Source organism: Nanorana parkeri, unplaced genomic scaffold (genome assembly GCF_000935625.1).
Source record: "Nanorana parkeri isolate BGI_ZX_2015 unplaced genomic scaffold, ASM93562v1 scaffold1799, whole genome shotgun sequence".
Taxonomy (NCBI): domain Eukaryota; kingdom Metazoa; phylum Chordata; class Amphibia; order Anura; family Dicroglossidae; genus Nanorana; species Nanorana parkeri.
Genome location: NW_017308067.1, coordinates 59,131 through 66,300, shown reverse-complemented (window position 1 = coordinate 66,300; position 7,170 = coordinate 59,131). Strand labels below are relative to the sequence as shown.

Sequence of the window (7,170 nt, the reverse complement as noted above, 5' to 3'; positions counted from 1 at the left end):
ATACGTTTCAAGACGCAAAACGGCGACTGACCTGCAACAGAAGAACTGACTATTATTTTATTATTTATTTATAATTATTTCAGTTCAGATTATTTAATTTCCTATATTTTGTTTTATTTACATCTTTTTTTTGTTGCTTTTCTTGTATTTTTTTGAAGAAATAAATCCTCTGGGGACGCACATCCACTTCACTACAATGTCCTTCCATATCAATCACCCGGACACATTGCTGGCTGCAGCAAGAACCTGCAAAGGCTTTCCATAGATACACCGGGGAGCATACGGCAGTGCCAAAAACCGCTTCCTAAGGACAATTCACAGGCGATTACGTGACGGGCAGAAAAAAAAAAAAAGCCAGCTTGGCGAATGCTTGAGAGACGTCGATATAAAACCAAAAACACCGGCATGTACATGGGCATAGGGTGCCGGCGTTTCTGGGCGTACATCAAATCACAGAGTTTTCTGTCCATACATTGACCTTATTGGGATAAGAACTCAATCCAACCAATCTCTGATCCGCCACCAATGATGAGATGAGAACTCAATCCAACCAATCTCTGGTCCGCCACCAATGATGGGATGAGAACTCAATCCAACCAATCTCTGGTCCACCACCAATGATGATATGAGAACTCAATCCAACCAATCTCTGGTCCTCCACCAATAATGAGATGAGAACTCAATCCAACCAATCTCTGGTCCGCCACCAATGATGGGATGAGAACTCAATCCAACCAATCTCTGGTCCAGATGAGAACTCAATCCAACCAATCTCTGGTCCACCACCAATAATGGGATGAGAACTCAATCCAACCAATCTCTGATCCTCCACCAATAAAGGGATGGGAACTCACACAATCTCTGATCCTCCACCACTAATGGGATGAGAACACACCCAATCTCTGATCCTTCACCAATTACGGGGTGAAACTCACACAATCTCTGATCCTCCACCAATATGGGGATGAGAACACACCCAATCTCTGATCCTCCACCAATAATGGGAAGAAAAATTACCCAATCTCTGATCCTCCACCAATAATGGGAAGAAAAACTACCCAATCTCTGATCCTCCACCAATAATGGGAAGAAAAACTACCCAATCTCCTATCCTCCACCAATGATGGGATGAGAACTCACCAAATCTCTGGCCTCTCATTTAGAGGTCACATCCACATACGTAGACGAGACTCCTGGTAATCATCAATTTGGACAACAGGTAGGTAGGCGAGTGACAGCCAAACACGCCTATGTCAAAAATCCAAAAGACGATTCCAGATTAATTTACAAAAGATCCAAAAACGATCCCAAGCTCCTTTTGGCCAAAAACCGATAAAAGCGTGACAATCATTTTTATGTAAAACACTGAAAAGGTAACAATAGCGCTCACAACAGCCGGCGCGTATCAGTACTAAGTACACCATCTACTGATACTACTGCCACATTCCTTGGACACTGGCGTGAGCAACGACGTCACTGCGTCCTCGTCCGCTCCATGCGTTTCGTCCCTGGGACTTCATCTGACCCTTTATTGTGATACTGCAGGAAACATATCCTTCAGGACAAAAATTCCATATGGTAAACTTTCTCCTACGTAGCCTGGAGTTGTGCGTACTTCCGTCTAGTCCACATCTCCGACAGCCGTCCCCTCACGTCTTTGACTGCCCGGAGCTTTTAAACAAGACGTCCTTCACCTAGAGGTTACCCTCGTGCTACAAAACAACAAAACATCTCACGTGCAGTTGACGGTCACCATGTAGAAGAGTCAGTCCGAGCCCGGTGCGAGTTCCCTTCCATGAACTTGAGGGGGATGCAAGAATCGTCGATGACCTTCACCAGGAGGGGAGAGGACGCGGCGTGCGCGGTGCAAAGCTGCGTCCGGTTCTGTCCGGTCTGCTGAACGTTACACGTAATACGGCATGTGTGGCTCTAAATCCTTTCACATGCACAGCACGGCAATAAAAGTTACGTCACGTATCTGCATAACGCAAGCCGTGCTGCAGGTGTGCCGGGGGAATGCTGGGACATGTCGGGGGTATGTGGCCGGCTGGAGGAGGAATGATGATTCATAGGACTTCCGAACTAACACAACCTGAATTAGCATAACCCTCATCATGTGCAGAACTGCCGAGACGCGGACTTATTGATCGTGCGCGATAGCTTTATAATCGTGGTCCAGAAATGGTAACTAGAAGTATCCTACTTACCGTGGTCACGTGGTCAATAGCCTATGTCACAGCGCAATGCGGGGGCGGAGCTAACTGCCAAAGTGAGACGCATTTGTACACACAAAGCCAACTAGTGCTCTGCCAGTCCTGGGATGTCAATCTCAGCCAAACCGCGACTCCAACCAATCAGCTACAGGCACAGTCCGGGTATTCTACAAGCATCACACCTACTAATGTCAAAATACAATAACCCGGCAGGGGGAGCCCCCCCCCCACCCCCACCCCCAATCCACGATATAGAGTGGCCCAATTCACCAGTTCCATTCCGACACCCTGCGGCTGGAAAAACGATTTGGGTGGAAAATTGTTGGCCAAACAGGGCCTGAGACCAATCAGATGCAGACACTGTTCAGGTGTTTTCACAGCCGGCGGAGCCGAATACAACAGCCACAGCAGGAGATTCCTCCATCCACCCCCAAAAGCCATTCCTCCCATTGACCCCCCAATGTAAGGAGCATTCTTCCCACTGACCCCCAATGTAAGGATCAGTCTTCCCACTGACCCCCAATGTAAGGAGCATTCTTCCCACTGACCCCCAATGTAAGGAGCATTCTTCCCACTGACCCCCAATGTAAGGAGCATTCTTCCCACTGACCCCCAATGTAAGGAGCATTCTCCCCACTGACCACCAATGTAAGGAGCATTCTCCCCACTGACCACCAATGTAAGGAGCATTCTCCCCACTGACCACCAATGTAAGGAGCATTCTTCCCACTGACCACAATTATTTCGGGGTATAAAACGACGGTTCATTCACAGTGGAGACACGTCCACGTATTTTGCAAAATGGGTTAAATTTAAGAGCAGAACAAAAATTGTTTTGCTTCACACAGAACTCCCCAGCCGCTACCACAAGCATGCTGGGAAAAGGTCTACATGATCCATCAATGGGGGTCCTTCCAACCCGCAACACACACACACACACACACACACACACACACATAATCCCACATTGTGTTATGCGTGGCATCATTATAAGTTCTAGTACTATATAGAGACGTGGGATACAAAATCGCTCCTACACTTATCTATGGCTTCCCCAAAACTCATACCGAAGCTCCCGTGCCAAAAACAACAAAAAGCGATCCCTTCTCCACCTCCGGCACGAACCGCAGTACTGAGCGCGAAGGCGGCGCGAGCCACATACTGTGGTCACGGGCCTCCCAGAGGACTCTGACCTCCTCTCAGCAGGAAGACAGTCAGTGTAAATACACTATGGGGTGTGTCACCCGGTTTCCTGACCTCTGTATTTCCTGACCTCTCAGACAAACTTCACAATGCAGACAACGGTGATCTCAATGCGTACTGACACTGGGACCCGACTCTGCTTGTACATTGCATGGAAAGTGATGCCAATAAAGTTGAGTTGTTCACTGGGTCATCCTCAAATGACACGTTCACACGTCCAACGAATCCAAGGCTGTCCTACTACAATCCACAGATCCACCACCACACATCGGGTCCTGCGCCCCATCTTATTAGGGGTCAGCTGTCTCTTCCAGTTTCTTGCAGGCACCAATCTGATGACGTGTCATGGCACAAGAACCAGGAGAGGAGACCATACAGCACCCCCGAGACTGCCATCAGCACTGAACAATGACATCAATGGGAGTACAGAACTATGATACCTAAAGATCTATATAGAGGGATCAGGACCTCCTTCCTCCTGCTGGGGACCCCTCTAGTGATAACTAAAGATCTATATAGAGGGATCAGGACCTCCTTCCTCCTGCTGGGGATCCCTCTAGTGATAATAAAGATATATATAGAGGGATCAGGACCTCCTTCCTCCTGCTGGGGACCCTTCTAGTGATAATAAAGATCTATATAGAGGAATCAGAACCTCCTTCCTCCTGCTGGGGATCCCTCTAGTGATAATAAAGATCTATATAGAGGGATCAGGACCTCCTTCCTCCTGCTGGTGATCCCTCTAGTGATAACTAAAGATCTATATAGAAGAATCAGGACCTCCTTCCTCCTGCTGGAGATCCCTCTAGTGATAATAAAGATCTATATAGAGGAATCAGGACCTCCTTCCTCCTGCTGGGGATCCCTCTAGTGATAATAAAAATCTATATAGAGGGATCAGGACCTCCTTCCTCCTGCTGGGGACCCCTCTAGTGATAATAAAGATCTATATAGAGGGATCAGGACCTCCTTCCTCCTGCTGGGGATCCCTCTAGTGATAATAAAGATCTATATAGAGGGATCAGGACCTCCTTCCTCCTGCTGGGGACCCCTCTAGTGATAATAAAGATCTATATAGAGGAATCAGGACCTCCTTTGTGCAGAGGCTACACCATGAGGAAACCTGCCCAAGAAATATTATATGGTAGGTTTGGTTCTATGGAAGCTTTGTGAGAGTGCCAGGAGGGCGGGTTTGCCGGAGAAGCTTCCAAACCACAAACAATGGGGTGGTGAAGATGATTATATGGCCAGATATGCATGTGGCGTGCCAATGACACACCCAGGGAGGAATGGGCTCCATACCAGGATACATAAATTGACTTGCACCACCCCGAGCTCTGAATTATTTACTCTCCTCGGGCTCTATATTTAGCACCAATCAGTCACCATGGAGACACAGATCATTACTTGGCAGATCCCTCTGATTAGTATATAGATTTCTGGTGGTGGAAGTGAAGGGACAGTACAGAGCGAGACCTCTTCATTCCCTCAAAGTCCGGCATCATCCGCCACCCCCAAGTGATATGACCCATCTGAGCAAATATGGCGAAGAACACAAACAATGCGACAACTAGTAGACCGCGCAATGCCAAATGTAATCAGATGAGATTCCATGCAGGACTCTCTATTCATTATTCCTTCTAGAGAGATACAAAGTAACATTGTATATAAACATTGATCAGAGGGAGAGATAGAGAGATACAAAGTAACATTGTATATAAACATTGATCAGAGGGAGAGATAGAGAGATACAAAGTAACATTGTATATAAACATTGATCAGAGGGAGAGATAGAGAGATACAAAGTAACATTGTATATAAACATTGATCAGAGGGAGAGATAGAGAGATACAAAGTAACATTGTATATAAACATTGATCAGAGGGAGAGATAGAGAGATACAAAGTAACATTGTATATAAACATTGATCAGAGGGAGAGATAGAGAGATACAAAGTAACATTGTATATAAACATTGATCAGAGGGAGAGATAGAGAGATACAAAGTAACATTGTATATAAACATTGATCAGAGGGAGAGATAGAGAGATACAAAGTAACATTGTATATAAACATTGATCAGAGGGAGAGATAGAGAGATACAAAGTAACATTGTATATAAACATTGATCAGAGGGAGAGATAGAGAGATACAAAGTAACATTGTATATAAACATTGATCAGAGGGAGAGATAGAGAGATACAAAGTAACATTGTATATAAACATTGATCAGAGGGAGAGATAGAGAGATACAAAGTAACATTGTATATAAACATTGATCAGAGGGAGAGATAGAGAGATACAAAGTAACATTGTATATAAACATTGATCAGAGGGAGAGATAGAGAGATACAAAGTAACATTGTATATAAACATTGATCAGAGGGAGAGATAGAGAGATACAAAGTAACATTGTATATAAACATTGATCAGAGGGAGAGATAGAGAGATACAAAGTAACATTGTATATAAACATTGATCAGAGGGAGAGATAGAGAGATACAAAGTAACATTGTATATAAACATTGATCAGAGGGAGAGATAGAGAGATACAAAGTAACATTGTATATAAACATTGATCAGAGGGAGAGATAGAGAGATACAAAGTAACATTGTATATAAACATTGATCAGAGGGAGAGATAGAGAGATACAAAGTAACATTGTATATAAACATTGATCAGAGGGAGAGATAGAGAGATACAAAGTAACATTGTATATAAACATTGATCAGAGGGAGAGATAGAGAGATACAAAGTAACATTGTATATAAACATTGATCAGAGGGAGAGATAGAGAGATACAAAGTAACATTGTATATAAACATTGATCAGAGGGAGAGATAGAGAGATACAAAGTAACATTGTATATAAACATTGATCAGAGGGAGAGATAGAGAGATACAAAGTAACATTGTATATAAACATTGATCAGAGGGAGAGATAGAGAGATACAAAGTAACATTGTATATAAACATTGATCAGAGGGAGAGATAGAGAGATACAAAGTAACATTGTATATAAACATTGATCAGAGGGGGATAGAGAGATATATGCTGCTCTCTCTCCTTGTGCAGGGTGACTGGTCTCGTCTCCGCCCCCTCCTCTAGTCTCCTGTAGTGGGTGGAGCCTGCTGGTCTGCAAAGCTATTTGGGGGCACACGAGGTGGATTTGCACCTGTTGTTATTATTAGGAATCATGTTTTTGGATGAGATTGTTAAGAACGTTATTGAAGCGCTGCTATTGGCCGGCCCGTGTCAGTTCCTCGTCTCCTCTGTGTCGGCGGAAACTTTCACCCCGCTGTGTCAACTCCCCACGGGAATCAGCCAGGAAGGAGAATGCAGGTGCAATGACATTGAAGTGTGTTCCCCTCCCCCACCCAGTTACCAGAGAGCCATCCATACTGAAAGCTAAACTCCAGTTACTGTACCAGTTCCTTCTCTGCAGAGAGACCACTGCTTTCACACACAAAGAGCAAGGCTCCTTCTCTGCAGAGAGCCAAATGCTTCCACACACAAAGAGCAAGCCTCCTTCTCTGCAGAGAGACCACTGCTTCCACACAGAGAGCAATGCTCCTTCTCTACAGAGAGACCACTGCTTCCACACACAGAGAGCAAGGCTCCTTCTCTGCACAGAGACCACTGCTTCCACACACAGAGAGCAAGGCTCCTTCTCTGCAGAGACACCACTGCTTCCACACAGAGAGAGCAAGCCTCCTTCTCTGCAGAGAGACCACTGCTTCCACACAGAGAGCAAG

The 7,170-nt window shown here is 45.1% G+C and overlaps 1 protein-coding gene across 1 annotated transcript in view; it reads right to left on the bottom strand.

The window, feature by feature from the left end:
- Positions 1-7,170, bottom strand: part of FAM160A2 (family with sequence similarity 160 member A2) — a 52,445-nt gene that overhangs the window by 39,021 nt on the left and 6,254 nt on the right. The window lies entirely within an intron of this gene.